Below are 18,548 nucleotides of genomic sequence, written 5' to 3'. Positions count from 1 at the left end.
ACTGACTGCGAAGGTCGCCGCACTGAAGCAGGACCTTGAGGGGTTCGAGAAAGAGCTCGACCTTGCTAAGAGGCAGCTCGAGGAGAACAAAGGTAAGTAATACCTAGTCTATAGATATATATAAAAAAGATGTGATTGCAAAATGACAGGATCATCTTAAGTTTGCCAGGGGCCATAACCGAGGTGGCGACCCTGAAGCAAGCGCTATCCGAGGCCGAAAACAAAGCATCCCAGGAGCACACCGAGTGGGAAAACAAGAGGCACGGGTGGGCGAGGTGCAGCAAGAGCTCCACGCTCTCGTGACGAAGCACAAGGCGTTGGAGCTTGACTTGAAGACGTGAGAGTCCGAGCTTGCTGCGGCCCTTGAGAGTGCAAAGAGTGCCAAGGCTGAAGCCCAAAAGGCCCTCCAGGAGATTGATGCAATGAAGAAGATAGCGGAAGGTAAGGCATTCAATATGCAAAGCAAGCATGTGAAAGTAAATTATTTGTTACTTACCCGAGTCCGAAGCTCTCCAGGAGCATTCGCAGATTTGCCCCGCAGTGTGTCGGATGCCGCACAATTTTACCAGGCCGAATTTGGGGTGCTATACATGCCTTTGGCCGGACAGAGCCGACTCCTCGCTCTAAGCGGCATAAGTCTTTAGGGACTCGAAACCTCTCGAACAGCGACCAGTCTATTGCCTTATCATGACAGTCAGTTTTAGCTTTCTCTACTGAGGTGCTTAGCCCAGCAGAACCGGGGCACAATCGCAGTAGTTCTCCTAGTGCTACCTTAGCCAATATAGCGGAACGTAAGGTACCAAAACATGGGAGCCGGGCAACCCAACTATTGACCCAAGACATGATTCGGAGCTGATGCATATAATGCTATAAGTTCGGGGTGCCGCACTGTCGAAAGTGTTCGGACTTCTCACGCCATATTATGGGGTATGCTTAAGCCCCTAGCATATTGGCCGTACCAGAGTGTACGGGTGCTAGATGTCATGAATGAACATATATATATATATATATATATATATATAAAGGAAGAATGCAATAATAGTCTTAGTACTATGCATTGTTTATTCAAAAAGGTGCGTTAAAGCAGAATGATACAAGTAGTGCGATAAGCAAAAGCAGGACTATTTGACATGTCCCCTCCAAGGGCAAGCTGAGGAATAGTATTAAAGCAAGTATTTCACTCGTTATCGTAATCCACCTGGGAGTTCCATGGTGTGACATAGCTTTCTGCCTCCTTGGTTGCTGCATCATGTGTTCAGCAATCATGCTGCCGGACAGGGTTTCCAGAGATTAAAGTCCTAAAAGAGAAAGATATTAAAGCGGGAATCCCCTAGTGCGGTTAAGCCGCATCTTAGGGCGTGCCATAGTCGTGCCCCCTCCCCACCTGTGCCCATGGTATTTTTAATGCGTAATTATGTACGCGTGGCACGAATTTCACTGTTTGGCTGGGACCGGGGTGGGGGCCGCATTGCTATGCGAGCTCGGAACGTGCTAGGCGGTCCTGTTGACGATTACTCCGGGCGCGCTTGAAGGTGTCCGGGTCCTTAATCACCGAACTAGTGGATAGCCTTAAGAGGCTGCTTTGCACTTCTGCTGCGAGGGCCGCAGTGTGCTCCTCCGTGCGGAGAAAGCGCTCTGTGTTTCCATTGATTGTGATGACCCCCCGAGGTCCTGGCATCTTGAGCTTGAGATATGCATAATGCGGTACCGCATTGAATCTCGCAAATGCGGTTCGCCCGAGCAGTGCATGGTAGCCACTGCGGAACGGGACTATATCGAAGATTAACTCTACACTTCGGAAGTTATCCGGGGATCCGAAGACCACTTCCAGTGTGAATGAGCCTGTGCAATGGGCCTCTACACCTGGTATGACACCTTTAAAGGTCGTTTTTGTGGGTTTGATCCTTGAGGGGTCTATACCCATTTTGCACACTGTGTCCTGATAAAGCTGGTTCAGGCTGCTGTCGCCATCCATAAGGACTCGAGTGAGGTGAAATCCGTCAATGATTGGGTCTAGGACCAGTGTGGTGGATCCGCCATGACGGATACTGTCGGTGTTCTGGGAACAGGGGTCTCCAGACTTGCCTGCCTGCGGCCTAGGGCGTGGCTCAAAGGGGGCCCAGCACGGCCCATCTTCACCAACACAAACCCAAGACCCTCGCAAGGGGCCAAGCCTCGCGGGGCGGACGACGCGGAGCTTCCTCAGGCGCGGCCTCGTCAGGCTGGCTCACGAGGAGGCGGAGAAATCAAGGCGGGGTACCTCACGAGGTGCCCGTGACGCAAGCCATGACGACTGGGGGTGCCAGGCGGGTGCCAGCCCGCGCAGTGTCCTCCCTTCCTCTTTGGTGCAAAGGGGGCAAGCGCAGCCGCGGAGTACCGCGGCATCAGGCAAAGGTTTCCATTTCGGTGCAACGAGACCAAGACTAGGAGGACTACGAGATGGAGGTCACCGTGGAGCCCAAGACGGCGTCATCACCAGAGCTTTGCGCAGGCGAAGACTACTTTTGTCAGGATAGTTGATACTAGCTGTCCCCCTTCAAATTAGCCCGCCATTGTTGGCTCCCTTCCCGCTCGATATTTGGGAGGAGGACCAGGGCCTCTATAAATAGGACTAGCCACCCACAGAGCAAAGAGAGCTGGGGAGAGGTTGGAAGAAAAGAGAGTGATCGAAGGATAGAGAAGATCAGGTAGAGAGAGAGAGAAGGGTGACTGAGCTCCTCCCAGCAGTTCATCGCCCCAGCTAAGAACAGACCCTCGCGAGGCTGTTCTTCCTTGTATTGTTCATCATCATCAGCCCAAGAGGCAATCCACCACACCACACACTAGAGTAGGGTATTACACCACAACGGTGGCCCGAACCAGTATAAACCCTGCGTCTCTTGTGTTGTTCTTTCCTTAGTTTAGATCTTAGCGTAGCGGAGGGGTGCAGGTAGGTAGGAGGCGAAATCTCCATGCGCACCCCAGTGTTTGAACCTCAAGGGTCTGCCGGAACCCGAAATCCGACATTTGGCGCGCCAAGTAGGGGTGCGCGGGAATCCACCTTCTACCGCTTCGTGCCCCGTCGCGTCGTCGTCACCATGTCCGGTGACCAGGCGGGCAACCCAGATCCGTGGGCGGCGTGGCCCGCCCGTGCAGAGCCGCTTGCCTCGGGCGACCCCGTGCCCCAGGCAGCTCGCGGTCCGCAGGGCGCTGCGGGCCGCGGGCGATGCGGATACGCTCCGACAGCTCTCACACCGCGGCAGGCGTGGTCGGCAGCAAGGGCCTCCAATCACGCCGCGACCACGACACCGTACACCCGCAAGGAGCAGGAGAACTCGAGGGCCGCGCTCATAGTGGCCCGAGAGCTGCTGTAGTGCAGGCTGCTGGAGGGCAGCCATGACGTGCTGCTGGAGCGAGTGGCAGAGCTCTTGGGCTTCGCCGCCTTGGGGGCTCACCCCTTCTCCACCCAGCTCCCATCTCAAGCCCAGGGCGGCCCGCGCGGGGGCTCCGCGCGCGCCCGCGGGCTCCAAGGCTACTCCAACGCCAGCGAAGCTGTCAGCGCCGGACCGGCGGCGGCGCTGCCCCTGCTCCCGGTCCGTGAAGAAGAAGGACTCGACGCGACCCGTGACCCCAGTGGACAGCCGCGCTGCCACCCCACGGTGGGCGCGTCAGGCAGGACCGCGTGGCATGCGGGGCATTACGGTGTGGCATTCGGGATGACGGCACCGGAGGAATACGTGCCCCTCATGATGGACCGAGGACACCCACACGAGGGCGAACATGGCTCGCTCCTCAGCCCAAGCTGAGCCTTTCCGGGAGCCCCGGGACGGTCCCACTGGCCACGCTGGCGCCAACGATTATCGGGTACCGCTAATTTTTCAGGAGCAGGCATACGCTAACCATGGATCGCAGGAGGTGCAGGTCGCCACAGTGAGCAGCTACCCTGCTCCCACAGTCTCCTGCCCCTCGGGAGGAGGGCGCAGGGGGCTGCAGGAGAGGGGCCGGGATCCGACATCACCACCGCAGCGTTCGGAGCAAGGTGCTCTCAGGAGGTAGGCCCTCCGCTGGGGAGGTGCCTCAGGGCCTGCCCCCGGCGGAGGACCCGTGGTCGTCGGGGGAACCGCTGGCGACCGCTCTACCCCATCGGTAGCGTCCTGGTTTCCGGTCGTCGTTGATGGCACTAGAATGTGGCGCAAGGCCAGTACCTGTGAAGAAGGCCCAGTGCTTGTGAAGCTCGCCGCCCCTTGACACTCTCACGTAATAATGAGTGGGGCTGTACACGCCCCGGAGTCTCAGGGGTGCCGGCCTCAGGCCCTGGGGCTCCCTCCCACGCCCAGTGGCAGCACTTAGCTCCGCGCTGGTGAGAAGACGTCCAAGACTAGACTAGGTGCCGGACGCGGCCTTTTGTTTGCTCTCGTTGCTTTTCCCTTTGGTTGCCGCTTTCCCTCGCTGGATTCAAGTTGGATTCGAATTTGAGATTTGCGTGTGTTCGTGGAAGGGGTGCTTAGTCTCGTTCGAGCAATTTCTCGTGTTTTGGTTACCACATCGCCTCAGCTGCCTCCCCTCACGAGCCCCTCGCGAGCCGGGTCAGGCCTAGCTTGCGCGCAGCCCAGACTGCCGCCGACGTGACCTCTCAGGAGGGTGTTTTACTGCAGATCCTACGAACCCAATCAGGGAACACTCGAAACACCACAACCCCCCACGGGCTGCCTCAGGGCCGGCACGGGACAAAGGTAAACTAGCCGACCAGCGCGTCGCTTGGGCCAACCACTTGGCGCGGGCGCATGGGCAATGTAGCGTCTACTAATACGATGAACACAAGTTTTACAGAAGGGGCTCCCCCTCCAAAATGCTCTCACTCCAATCAGGCCAAAACCTGAGTTCTATTCATGCTGGGTAAGGAAGTAGGAGCAATGCACAATCAATCGGATGAATCCCCCAATGCGTTCTCAGGAGCACCACCCGAGCCGTTGCTGGCGTCACTGAACTCGCCATCGCTGTCTGCATCGCCGCTAGTGGCGTCAGGGCCGTTCACCACGCCGCCCTCGTCGGCCGCCACGATCGCGTCGTTGTTGTCTGAAGCGAAGGCCCTGATAAGAGCGTCCACATTTTCCTCCACCCAGTGCGCCAGGTTGCCTCGGATGGCCTGGGGGACTGGGGCGATGGCGGCGTCAAAATCAAAGTGGGGATCCATGTTCCGGAGGTGGCTGAAGACGCGAGAAAAGGCGCGCCCAAGCGGGGTGCGGCTCCTCTCCTCCACCAACCTGTCAGCCCTGACTGACCGCGCCTCCAGCTGCGTCACCACGTCAGTGAAGAACTGAAGATTGCCAGCATAGTTGACTGCGTGCGGCTCGCCAATAGCCGCCTCGTAGATGTTGCCCAAGGCTGTGTTGGCTCTCTCCCGGAGCATGGCAAGCATGGGGCCGTGCTCATGCTCCAGGATCCGCTGCTGACGGATCTCGTCCGCGTTCTAGCCCGCGATGACCTCAGCCTCCTCCACCCACTGGCGGAGAAGGAGCACCTCGGCCTGGGAAGAGGTTAACTCACCTTGCGCCACCTCAAGAGCGGCCCGGAAAGCGTCGGCCCGCCGCGTCGCCTCCTCCAGCTTGGCCCTCAAGGCAGCAGTCCTGCCTTCAGCTTCGGCCCGGATCAACCCCAGCTTCTCTTCGAACTCGTGCTCGAGGTTCAAATGCACCATCGCCACTCGATGTCCGACCTCCTCCAGGACGCGGGCTTCCCGTGCAGCAACATCATCCTCCGCTTGCGTCACCAAGCGCTCCCTCATCTCCAGACGCTCGTACTCACGGGTACGTTCGACGGCTTCTAGCGTCAGCGCCTCCTCACGCTTCTGGAGCTCTACTGAGTCACCGGAGGCCACCTTCATCGATGCGAGGGCTGCCTCGCGCAGCTCCACCTGCTCCTCCAGTGAGTGGCACCAGGACAGGAGCTCCCGAGCCCGCTCCTCCGCCGCCGTTCGCCACCGGTCAGCTTCTCGAGCCTCCTCAGCGGCCCAAGATCGGGCCTCCTGAGAGGCCACCAGCGATGCCTTGGCCTCTGCATCATCAAGATCGCGCTGACGGCACGCAAGGGCGATGGCACCCTCCAGCTCGCGTCTCTTTGTAGCCAGGCGCAGGCCCTCGGCCTCAAGGCGCGCATCTTCATCGGCAAGCTCCTCTCCAAGCAGGCTTACCGCGTCAGCCGCCCTTCGAAGGAATCCATGGCGGAGAGCACGACACTCCCGAGCGCGCTCGAGCACGTCCTCCACACCATCATATGCCCCAAGCAAGCGCCGGGGGCTGCGAGCCAGCACTTCCCCTCCGGGCTGGGGGCTGGGGGCTGGCACCCTCGCGACGGCGGGCACGCCGCGTCAGAAGCCCGGCTGGGGGCCAGCCTGTCCCCAGTTGAAGAGCGCAGGAAGCGCCTCAGCCAATCGTAGTCCACGACTAGGCGAGAAGCCCACGGTAGGCTGGCTATGCCACGAGAAGGCCCGCGAAGGATCGCGAGGTGCGCGGGGCCACGATATGCCTCGGGACGGTTCGCCTCGTCAATCGCCCTCACCACAAGGGCTCCACTGCTTGGAGCACTTGAGGACGGTGGAGGGGGCGAAGCCAAGGGGGACGGCTCCTCAGCCGTCTCCGCAAGCTCAGCTGGAAGGGGCCTGCGGGGCAAGGGTCAGTAAGAGCAACAGAAGGATCGGGAGTTGGGAAAGGAGAAGGCTTACTCATCAGTGGTGAAGTACTTCCTACGCTTCAGCAGGCGACAAGGGTAATCGTCACCCAGGGCCTCCCTTCTCTTCCGAAGGGCCTCAAAGTCCACGCGGAAGCGGCCTAAGAGCTGGGTGCAGGGATCAACCTGCGACAAAGATGGAGCATCAAGGCGATCAGCGTTAGGGGCGCCTGCCTGATGTGCGCCGCCAATCGCCTCGCCAAGAGAAGCCGTCGGAGCCTCAGTGGCCTCAGTCGTAGGCATAAAGGGCAGCTGCTTGTCACCCTCAGCCTCAGCGGCACGGGCCCCGGTAACTGCTTCCTCATGAGCCTCGCCCGGCGCTGTCACCCCGCCGGGAGCCCCCTCGGCCTCCGGTGCCTCGTGCCTCCCTGCTCCGCCACTTGAGGAAGAGCCGCCTTGGCCGACTGGAAGGGCGGTCACCACCACTGGGTTCTCGTGAGGCCCCTGAAGGCCGGCGGGGCACGGCCCCCACTCATCGAAGATAGGCATCTGCCTCACAAAATCGCCCCCGCTCTGGCACAGGTACAGCAAGGCCCCTCCCTGCCGGATGCTGCCAGGGTTGCGGTCCCCCGTCAGGGTCAAGAGCGCCGTCCTCAGCACTTCAGGCGTCAGGTCCTCTTCCTGGAGCCTCATACGATCATCGCGCCCGCTAAAGGCCCACATCCGGCAGGAGTGGTGCTGAACAGGAGCAACGCGGCGTAGCAGGAACTCCTTCACCACCTTGGGCGCTGTCGCGCCAAGCGACCTCAAGAACGTGAAGCGGTGCCAGACGAAGATGAGCCGGGGGCTCTCAAGCGTCTCCTGGCCCCAGCCCGAATTGGGGACAGCAGGCGAAGTTGGCTCCGACAGTAGGGGGCTGGGCACCCCAGCATCCACATACAGCCACCGCTCGCGGAACCCAGCCGCGGGCAGAGGGAGCTTGAAGTCAATCCCAGAGGCCACCGTCTCAAGCGCGGCAACGAAGCTCACACACGCCCAGCATTGGGTAGGGTCAACAAGGCGCAGCGAGAAGAAGTGGCACAGCAAGGCAACCGAAGGAAGGATGCCCATCATAGCCTCGCAAACAAAGGCAAAGACCGAAAGGAGAGTGATGGATTCAGGACCCAGATGCATCATGTGGATCTGATAATGGGAGAGCACAGCATTGAAGAAATCAGAAAAGGGAGGAACCAGACCCGCCCACAGGGCGTCGGCAAAATACGGGACCTCGGTGGCTATCCTGCCGATGGAGAAGTGGGACGCGGGCCAGGCTGTCGTCCTCCCGCATTCATTGAAGATGGTAGCCAGAGCCAAGCTAACCTTGCCCAAGCCCTCGGCGGGGGGCGCCAACGGCGGCGGGCAAGGCGGAGACACGGGTTTCTTCCCTCTTCCCTTCTTCGTCGGAGCCATGGCGATGGGAACGGGGGGAAGGTTCAAGATTGAGTTGAAAACAGAAACCAGGGTTCGAGCGGAGGAAGGAAGGATGGCGCTCGAGCAACCAAACAGGGGAACGGCTGTGTATGACTACGGGTCCGCCTAGCATGACGCAAAATAAGGAGGGCATGGGGGAACAGTGCCGCCCACGTCCAATCAACCGCCACGCGGCGCCCAATGCCATAGGTTGTTAGGGCCCGCGGTGCTTTGCTCTTGCCCTTCCGCCTTCCTGCACGGCCAAGTCCGGGCACGCCTTGGGCCCGGGGGCTACTATTGGCGTTCTGGGAACGGGGGTCCCCAGACTTGCCTGCCTGCGGCCTGCGGCATGGCTCAAAGGGGGGCCCAGCGTGGCCCATCTTCACCAACACAAACCCAAGACCCTCGCGAGGGGCCAAGCCTCGCAGGGCGGACGACGCGGAGCTTCCTCAGGCGCGGCCTCATCAGGCTGGCTCACGAGGAGGCAGAGAAATCAAGGCGGGGTACCTCACGAGGTGCCCGTGACGCAAGCCATGACGACCGGGGGTGCCAGGCGGGTGCCAGCCCGCGCAGTGTCCTCCCTTCCTCTTTGGTGCAAAGGGGGCAAGCGCAGCCGCGGAGTACCGAGGCATCAGGCAAAGGTTGCCATTTCGGTGCAACGAGACCAAGACCAGGAGGACTACGAGATGGAGGTCACCGTGGAGCCCAAGACGGCGTCATCACCAGAGCTTTGCGCAGGCGAAGACTACTTTTGTCAGGATAGTTGATACTAGTTGCCCCCCTTCAAATTAGCCCGCCATTGTTGTCTCCCTTCCCGCTCGATATTTGGGAGGAGGACCAGGGCCTCTATAAATAGGACCAGCCACCCACAGAGCAAAGAGAGCTAGGGAGAGGTTGGAAGAAAATAGAGGGATCGAAGGATAGAGAAGATCAGGTAGAGAGAGAGAGAAGGGTGACTGAGCTCCTCCCAGCAGTTCATTGCCCCAGCTAAGAACAGACCCTCGCGAGGCTGTTCTTCCTTGTATTGTTCATCATCATCAGCCCAAGAGGCAATCCACCACACCACACACTAGAGTAGGGTATTACACCACAACGGTGGCCCGAACCAGTATAAACCCTGCGTCTCTTGTGTTGTTCTTTCCTTAGTTTAGATCTTAGCGAAGCGGAGGGGTGCAGGTAGGTAGGAGGTGAAATCTCCGCGCGCACCCCAGTGTTCAAACCTCAAGGGTCTGCCGGAACCTGAAATCTGACAAATACTAGTGGGGTGGTCCCTACGGTCGAAGGTGATCGGACAGGAGGACCATGGGTTGAACTTTGGGGCGACTGGCTCCAACGCATATATGTCCCTGAGCGCATGCTTCCGCTCCCTCTTGGGGATGTGGGTTGCGTATATCATGTTCACCATCCGCACTTGTGGGGGGAACCTCTTCAGTCCTTCGGTGTTCGGCTGTCGGGGCTCCTCCTCGTCATCGCTATGTGACCCCTTATCTTTGTTTTTGGCATTTAACTTGCCGGCCTGCTTGAACACCCAACAATCCCTGTTGGTGTGGTTGGCTGGCTTGTCGGGGGTGCCGTGTATTTGACATGAGCGATCGAGTATACGGTCCAAACTGGATGGGCCCGGAGTGCTTCTTTTGAATGGCTTTTTGCGCTGACCGGGTTTAGAGCCTTTGAATCCGGCATTGACTGTCGTATCCTCGGTATTGTCGCTGTTAATGCGACGCTTATGTTTGTTGCGACATGACCTGCCGTTGCCGTCCTTTGTATCCGAAGCACCATGGTTCTTTGATATGTTATTGCTGCGAGCCAACCAGGTGTCTTCTCCCACGTAAAAGCGGGTCATGAGTGTCGTGAGTGCTGCCATAGATTTCGGCTTTTCCTGGTGTTGGGGATATTGCTACTAGGCGTAAACCGGCCTACTTGGGCCGGGTTAACTTCATTAGTGGCGTAAACAGATGAAGGCCCAAGCCTGTAGTCGGTTAGAGCATGTAACCATAAACCGGCCTGATGTATGACTTGTATTGTAAGTAAGGAATAGAGAGATAGCAACCGGAGTACGAGTATGAACCAGTTAGGACTCTATGGACCGACGGGCGTCACCCGTGTATATAAGGGGGCGACCCGGTGGCGGTTCAAGACAGACAACCACAACTCGAGCCTAGGCGAAGCTTGTTTGCTCCCTAGCCATCGAGATCATATCAATTCCATCACAACTAGACGTAGGCTTTTACCTTCCTCGAAGGGGCCGAACTAGTATAAAACCCTCGTGTCTTTGTGTCCGCTTTAAACCCCTTCAAGTAAACTCGTAGCGATGGCTCCACGACTAAGTCCTTTCGCTAGGACATCTGCCGTGACAAATCCACGACAGTTGGCGCCCACCGTGGGGCTATCGCACGATGGTTTGACGATCTTGGAGGGCAAGCTCAAGGGACTTGAAGGCTATGTTGTGGGCCGGATGACCAAGAGTCGTCGGGGCAAGATCTACATCGACGACGCAGGATGGGGTCCTAAGGCCGATTCGATCGAGTACGGGTGCCGGGTCCCCTTTGGTGGCATACACGTTTTCATTGGCAAAATCAGTGAGCCTGGGCCTGAGCCGGACATCTGCACCAACCTCATCGAGACGGCTCAGCGTGCGAGATCTACCCGGGTTAAACCGGCCGTGAAGCGTGTCTTCGTTGGAGTCGTCCACGAAGGAGAGCGTGAGGACGAATCAGAACACGGTAATGAGACCGTCGTCTATTCCGATGACGAGTCCTCGACCGGAGAGACCGAATCGCTATACCAGTTGCAAGACGACCAGATTAGGGGCTGTTCCAATGGCAACAGTATTCCGGACCCCCCGGGCCAGGTCAACCGGGTTGGGATATTCATGGCCGGCACACAGGCGGCGAATCACTCTTCAACCACCGCAACAATGCTCTCCGGATCAGCAGCGGCAGCCGCAGCAGGGGCGGGAGGCGTTGTGCGCCTGCCGGTTCAAGTTCTATCTGAGCTGTTTGATGCACTAGCCGCGCTTATGGCAGAGGACAATCCGGCAGATCAGGAGGCCCATAATGCAGAAATTGCGAAGGTTTGAGAGCAGATCGTGCAAGCCAAAGTGGATCTGGCAGCAGAAAAAGACTGGATGGCTGCAGAGCGGGCCGCTTTGGACGCCTAGGCCTATAAACTCATGCTTGACCAAAACGCATCACAGGAGGTTTTGAAGCGGAAGCACAGATCACGCCTGCCGTTAGGGTTTGACCCCCGAAATCTCTTTCACACTCCAGGAGCTGGACCCAGTAATCCGCCGCGGTACCCGGAGACAAATCGGATTGAGGCACCAGGGCCAGGAACGACGGTCCAACCTCGCCTGATGGAACCTCCTCACCAAAACGTTGCGGTTCCTCCGCCGGTCCAGACACCCCCGGGTCATTATTCGAATCCTATGGACAACCTTGTTGCGGCCGCTGCACGGCTAGAGGCCATTCCAGTCGAAGGGGATTCTCCGCAAGCGATAGAGACTCGCCGGGTTAAGGAGCTTCTCCGGACTGCGCTGATTCAGCAGGAGGCATACTCGTACAGCCGTGATCGGGTTCATTCTACGCCCCGTCCGAGCCGGAGCTATAGCAGGCGCATGGATGAACCGGCCATATCAAGCAATGCGCGAGGCCGTGAAGCGGCCCGTGGTAATGACCCAGCAGGTGGTGTTGGCGATGCTCGGGATGTGGTGGACCGGGCCCGGGCACAAAGGGAGGCCGAGTTAGCAGCACAGGATAATGCGGGCCAACTTACACCGGTTCGTTCTACAACCTTTGCCGGACCAGGAATCACATCCGCTTTGGGAGTGCCTTGCTTAATCCCAGCTTTACGTAATGTGCGCCTGCCCAAAGATTTCAAGGGTCCACGCAAGGTGCCGAATTACACCGCTGATTTACCCCCTGAAGCATGGGTAGAGAGTTATGAGATGGCCATGGAAATGCTGGACGTGGATGAGGCCGCATGTGCAAAATACTTCACCATGATGCTTGAGGGCACGGCTCGTACTTGGTTAAAGAGCCTACCACCCAATTCTATCAGCTCATGGGCCCAGTTGCGGGCCCGGTTTATAATGAATTTTAAGGATACCTGTAAGCAGCCCAAGTCCATAGTAGACCTGGCGGCTTGTGTCCAGGAGGAAGGAGAATCAACGACCCGTTGGGTGCGCCGCGTTTCGGAAATTTTGCACTCGTCTGATAGGATTAATGCTGACTCTGCGATCTTAACTCTGGAAGGCAACTACCGGTTTGAGCCTCTAAAATTGAAGTTGGGACACATGAAGCGGTTCTGTAATGATATGGGAACCCTCATGGCCGCTTTAGTGAAGTATGCCGATTCAGACAGTACCAAGGATCCCGAGCCCAATGATGATGAAGCAGGGAAGGGAAAGAAGAACATCAACTCCAAACAGCAGCAGTACAAGCTAGCGGGTCATGGAAACGGAGGCAAGCGCAAAGCGGATGGCAGCGTGGACTTTGTGGCCAACACTAATGCACAGGACAGGGGGCAGCGGCGCAGAGGTAAAGCGGCAAATCGTAATGGGGCTCCCAATCCTAACGCAAGCCGTTTGAACTATTTGCTGAATCAGCCTTGCCCGAAGCACGGGACGAAGGAGGCGCCGGCTAACCATCTTTGGAAAGATTGTTATATCATGCAGGAGTTTAAAAACTCTAACACCTTCCGGTATGACCATGGGTCAGGTGGCGGTTCAGGATCCGGTTTACACGGTCCGGGTCACGATGGAGCTTCCGGTTCAGGTTTCAATCTGGGCGGTCACAATAGCCAGAATAATTGGAACGGCCAGCAGCAGCAGCAGCAGCAGTCAGGTTATCAGAGCCAGCCAAAGCAGTTGAGCAATGGGCAATATCATGTTTTCACAACTAGTTTGGATAAACGCGACCGAAAGCTCCACAGGCGAGCGGTGAATTCTGTTGAACCGGCCTTACCACGTTACTTGCGCTGGTCGGAGCAGCCTATCGTGTGGAGCAGAGAGGATCACCCGCCCCGGATAGATAATCCGGGCCAGCTAGCATTAGTGGTAGACCCTTAGGTGGGGGGTTATAAATTCACCAAGGTACTCATGGATGGAGGAAGCAGTATTAACATATTGTACTATGAGACATTTCGCCGCATGGGTTTAACAGACAAAGATCTCAGACCGTCGAATACGGTGTTCCATGGTTTGGTGCCTGGCAAATCTGCATATCCTATTGGTAAGATAGCCCTGGATGTGGCCTTTGGGGACGAGCACGACTCCCGGTCGGAAAAGCTAACTTTTGAGGTGGTGAAGATCCGGAGCCCGTATCACGCCTTGTTTGGCCGGCCGGCTTACGCCAAGTTCATGGCGCGGCCTTGTTATATCTACTTGCAGCTCAAGATGCCGGGTTACAAGGGGACCATAACGGTTCATGGGAGCCGTAGGGTCGCTTTGGAATGTGAGGAAGGTGATGCGGCTTATGCAGAGTCAGTCTGTGCCACGGAGGAGTTGAAGTATTATAAGGACAATGTTGATCCGGCGGATATGACCCCTTTAAAGAAGCCAACTACAGAGCATGATTCAGATCCGAAGTTCAAATCGGCAGCTGAGACCAAGCTTGTTGACTTCGTGCCCGGCGATTCGTCCAAGCAGTTCACTATCATTGCCAACCTGGATCCCAAATAGGAAAGCGCGCTCATCGAGTTCATCCGTGAGAATCGGGACATTTTTGCATGGAAGTCATCTGACATGCCAAGTGTACCGAGGGAACTCGCTGAGCACACTCTTAATGTGGATCCTAAGTACAAACCGGTGAAACAGTTCCTCCGCTGGTTTAACGAAGAAAGACGCAAAGCCATTGGAGAGGAAGTGGCCAGGCTTCTAGCAGCTGGTTTTATTATTGAGGTGTTCCATCCAGAGTGGCTTGCTAATCCGGTGCTGGTTCTTAAGAAAAATGGCACTTGGCGTATGTGTGTGGATTACACCGATCTTAATAAAGCCTGTCCGACAGATCCTTTTGCCCTCCCCCGTATTGACCAGATCATTGATGCCACGGCGGGTTGTGAGCGTTTGAGTTTTTTGGATGCATATTCTGGATATCATCAGATCAAGATGGCGGTTAAGGACCAGGAGAAAACAACATTTATTACTCCCTTTGGAGCCTTCTGCTATGTATCTATGCCCTTCGGGCTCAAGAGTGCCCAAGCCACCTATCAACGGTGTGTACAGAATTGCCTGCATGAGCAGATCGGCCGCAATGTGCACGCCTATGTGGATGATATTGTAGTAAAATCAAGACAGAAGGAGACGCTGGTGGATGATTTGAAGGAGACCTTTGACAACTTGCGAGCTTACAAGATGATGCTTAATCCGGCCAAGTGTGTTTTTGGTGTTCCGGCAGGCAAGTTACTGGGTTTCCTGGTGTCTAACAGAGGAATTGAGGCTAATCCGGAGAAGATTACGGCTATTACATCCCTAGCTAAACCGAAGTGTATCAACGATGTTCAGCGTTTGGCGGGCCAAATCGATGCGCTGAGCCGGTTTATCAGCCGCCTCGGGGAGAAGGCTATCCCTTTGTACCAAATGCTGAGGAAGACAGACAATTTCGTCTGGAGTCCAGCTGCTGATGAGGTATTTGAGGACCTGAAGCGGCAGTTAGCCAATCCGCCTGTTCTTGCAGCTCCGGTCGACAAGGAGCCACTATTATTATACGTAGCGGCCAATGCTCGGGCAGTTCGCGTGGCTATTGTGGTGGAACGCAAAGAGGCAGGCAAGGAATATCCGGTTCAGCGGCCGGTTTATTATATCAGCGAGGTGCTTATTGAATCCAAGCAAAGGTATCCGCATTGGCAGAAGCTGGTCTATGGTGTTTTTATGACCAGTCGGAAGTTGAAGCAGTATTTTCAAGGGCACCCCATCACAGTGGTCAGTTCAGCTCCCTTGGGTGATATGATATTATACAGAATCGGGAGGCGAGTGGCCGGATTGCCAAGTGGGCTATAGAGCTTGGGTCACACGGACTAAAGTACGTGCCTCGGAGGCAGTGAAGTCTCAAGCACTTGTTGATTTCATCAATGATTGGACGGAGTTACAAGCACCAGAGGAGAAGCCGGATCACACGTATTGGACTATTCATTTTGATGGATCCAGGCAATTGGAAGGCTCGGGGGCTGGAGTCGTATTAACTTCCCCATAGGTGATAAGTTTTGTTATGTTCTCCGCTTAATGTTCCCTTGTACTAATAATGCAGCTGAGTACGAAGCCTTGCTCCATGGTCTCCGGATGGCTAAAGAGATGAATTTAAGTCGGGTTAAGTGCTTTGGTGACTCGGACCTAGTGGCTCAACAGGTGTCTGGCACTTGGGATTCTAAGGACCCGCTCATGGCTGCATATCGTTGGGAAGTGGATAATATTGCAGGTTGTTTCAAGGTTTATCAAGTGGATCATGTGGACCATCGGAAGAATGAAGCGGCGGATGCTTTAAGCCGGTTGGGCTCTCAGCGTAAACCGGTCCCGCCTAACGTCTTTTTGGACGTGTTGCACAACCCGTCAGTCAAGCTCCCAGGTGAGATGGATTTGGCTATCCCTGATCCGGAGGCTCAGTTGGTGGCAGCCCTGCATGTTATTCCGGATTGGACAGTTCCTTATCTTCCATACATGAATCAGGGAGAGTTACCAGAGGATGAGATTCTGGCCAGGCAGATAGTCCGGCGATCCAAGTCTATGACGATTGTCAATGGTGAATTACATCATTGCAGTATATCAGGGGCGTTTCAACGTTGTGTTTCTCCTGAGGAAGGCTATGAAATCTTAAGAGAAATCCATGAAGGGGATTGTGGACACCACGCCGGTTCAAAGTATCTGGTGGCAAAGGCGTTTCGTCACGGGTTCTACTGGTTGACAGCGCATGCTGATGCGGAGGACTTGGTTAAACGGTGTGATGGATGTCAGAAATTTTCAAGGCGTGCTCATGTGCCGGCTCAAGAATTGAGGATGATCCCAATAACATGGCCGTTTGCAACTTGGGGGCTGGATATGGTTGGGCCTTTTAAAAGATCCAAGGATAAGAAAACCCACCTTTCGGTGGCAGTTGACAAATTTACCAAGTGGGTTGAAGCGGAGCCTGTCAGCAAGTGTGATGCAGCAACAGCGGTGCAGTTCATCAAGAAGGTGATTTTCCGGTTTGGTTTTCCACACAGTATCATTACTAATAATGGTACCAATTTATCCAAGGGCGCTATGAAGGAGTTCTGTGAACGTGAGCACATCCGACTTGACGTGTCGTCAGTGGCACACCCCCAGTCCAATGGACAGGCAGAACGAGCTAATCAGGAAATCTTGCGAGGCATCAAACCCCGGCTTTTGGTCCCGTTGCAAAGAACACCAGGATGTTGGGTTGAAGAGCTACCATCTGTATTATGGAGTATCAATACTACGCCAAACCGGTCTACAGGATACACGCCATTTTTCATGGTCTATGGAGCAGAGGCCGTTCTCCCTAGTGACATCCGGCACGATTCGCCTTGTGTGGCAGCCTATGTTGAAGCAGACAATGAGACAGCACGGCAAGACGCTTTAGACCTATTGGACGAGGAGCGTGATATAGCGGCTGCCCGTTCGGCGATTTACCAGCAAGATCTTCGTCGCTATTACAGTCGCCGGGTTAGAACCAGAACTTTTCAAGAAGGAGATTTGGTGCTTCGACTCATCCAAGATCAAACGGATATGCACAAGTTATCCCCACCTTGGGAGGGACCTTTCGTGGTCAGCAAGAATTTGCACAACGGGTCGTACTATCTGATTGATATTCGAGGGCATCAAGTCTCACGTACATCAGCGGAGGAGACCAACAGGCCGTGGAATATAGCTCATCTTCGGCCTTACTATACTTGAGCCACCGGCTCTATCTATGTACATATCATGACAATGTATATATTATCTTTGATATATCAAACCGGAGCCTCAGCTAAAGCGAGGTCTCTGTCTTTCTCATCATGCGAGGTTACACAGAGTGGTTCTGTTTAAAGCGGCCTCCGGTTTACCCCTTGACATTTGTTTTTTATATATCACTGGGGGCCTTGGTCATGTCCGAACCAACGAACACCCTTTGATAGGCGACAGCCACCAGATCATTTGGGGACATGGTCAAGTCTGAACCAGTCACACCTCTTGGTCGGCCTAAGGCCACAAAATCACTTGGGGGCATGGTCGAACCCGAACCATTGTCATGCCTCTTGATCTGGCATATATGCCACGAGTCATTTGGGGACCTGGCTGACTTGAATCATTGTCACTCCTATTGGGGGCCTTGATCCTGTCCGACCATGGTAATACCATCTGAACAGCTCAGTATAACATATTTTTGCAAATGGTTTTTATTATTGCCTTTGCTACTATGTTGTTTCCATGGTTTGTTCGTGCTTTGTTTTTTTTCGGATTTCTTTTATGCCAACAAGCATATTTTTTCCGGTTCAGCCAATGATTTTTGATCCCCCTTTTAAATCCGGAGGAGTCTGCCTGATTTACCTTTTCCCTGTTAAACATCATGGAGTAACCAGGGGGCTCGTATTAAGTCAGTACGGTTTGTACGGGAGCTACTTTCTCCCTTTTTGACGGTAATGGTTTATAAAACCACCGCTTCCGGCTTGGCTAAAGCCAGCTTTATGTTCAAACATGGCAGGTATTTATGTATTATTTATTTGTTATATTACTGATACACATATCAAGATCATAATCCGGCTGACGGTATAACCGCCACCGAAGTTCAAATTTTTCTGATTGCAGGAAATATGAATTAAAGTTTTTCAAGCAAAAGCTTCAGTACTTATGCACGAAGGCATATTCCAGGCAGAAGTTTTAACTATCCTATTACAAGGTAGCATGGTGCTCAAACAAAATCATTGTTTTGTGAAAGGATGTTGCAAATAGCTCTTCAAACCAGCTTCCGGTTCAAGCCTGCTCCTCATCCTCCGCCGCTTCAGCTTCCTCGTCTCTACCCATTGGCTGGAAATCAACAGTGGTCCAGTCGATTCCCATTAAAGCTTGGAAAACAGCCTCTTCATGGATCAGGGAAGACGGTTCAATATCAGGGGCGTAAGTGTGCTTACGGATTGGAGGAATCAGATTTTCCGCTTCAACAGTTGGGGCCGGCACTCGCTTGTTTTGATTATTATATTCCGCTTGATAATGCGTCAAATCTGCCTCTTCAGCTAGCTGGCAAGCCAGCGGGCGCACTGCACGGTTTATGGCCCTTAAATCCTCTTCGTTGAATTCAGAGCCATCTTCTTTCAGACTGGGATAGCCTTGAGCTGCTTCCACAGGATCAAAGTCGGGCACCCATGCCTTTGCCCGGATTAAGGCATTGATGGCTCCGGTTCGGGCATCGGATTTTTTCAGCTCCTCAATCCGGGCTGGAAGCATTGACAGCTTGCTAAGAGTGTCCTGGATTAAAGAGGGCGCC

The sequence above is a fragment of the Triticum aestivum genome, chromosome 3A (assembly GCF_018294505.1).
Source record: "Triticum aestivum cultivar Chinese Spring chromosome 3A, IWGSC CS RefSeq v2.1, whole genome shotgun sequence".
In the NCBI taxonomy this organism is placed as follows: Eukaryota; Viridiplantae; Streptophyta; class Magnoliopsida; order Poales; family Poaceae; genus Triticum; species Triticum aestivum.
This window is presented reverse-complemented; position numbering follows the sequence as displayed.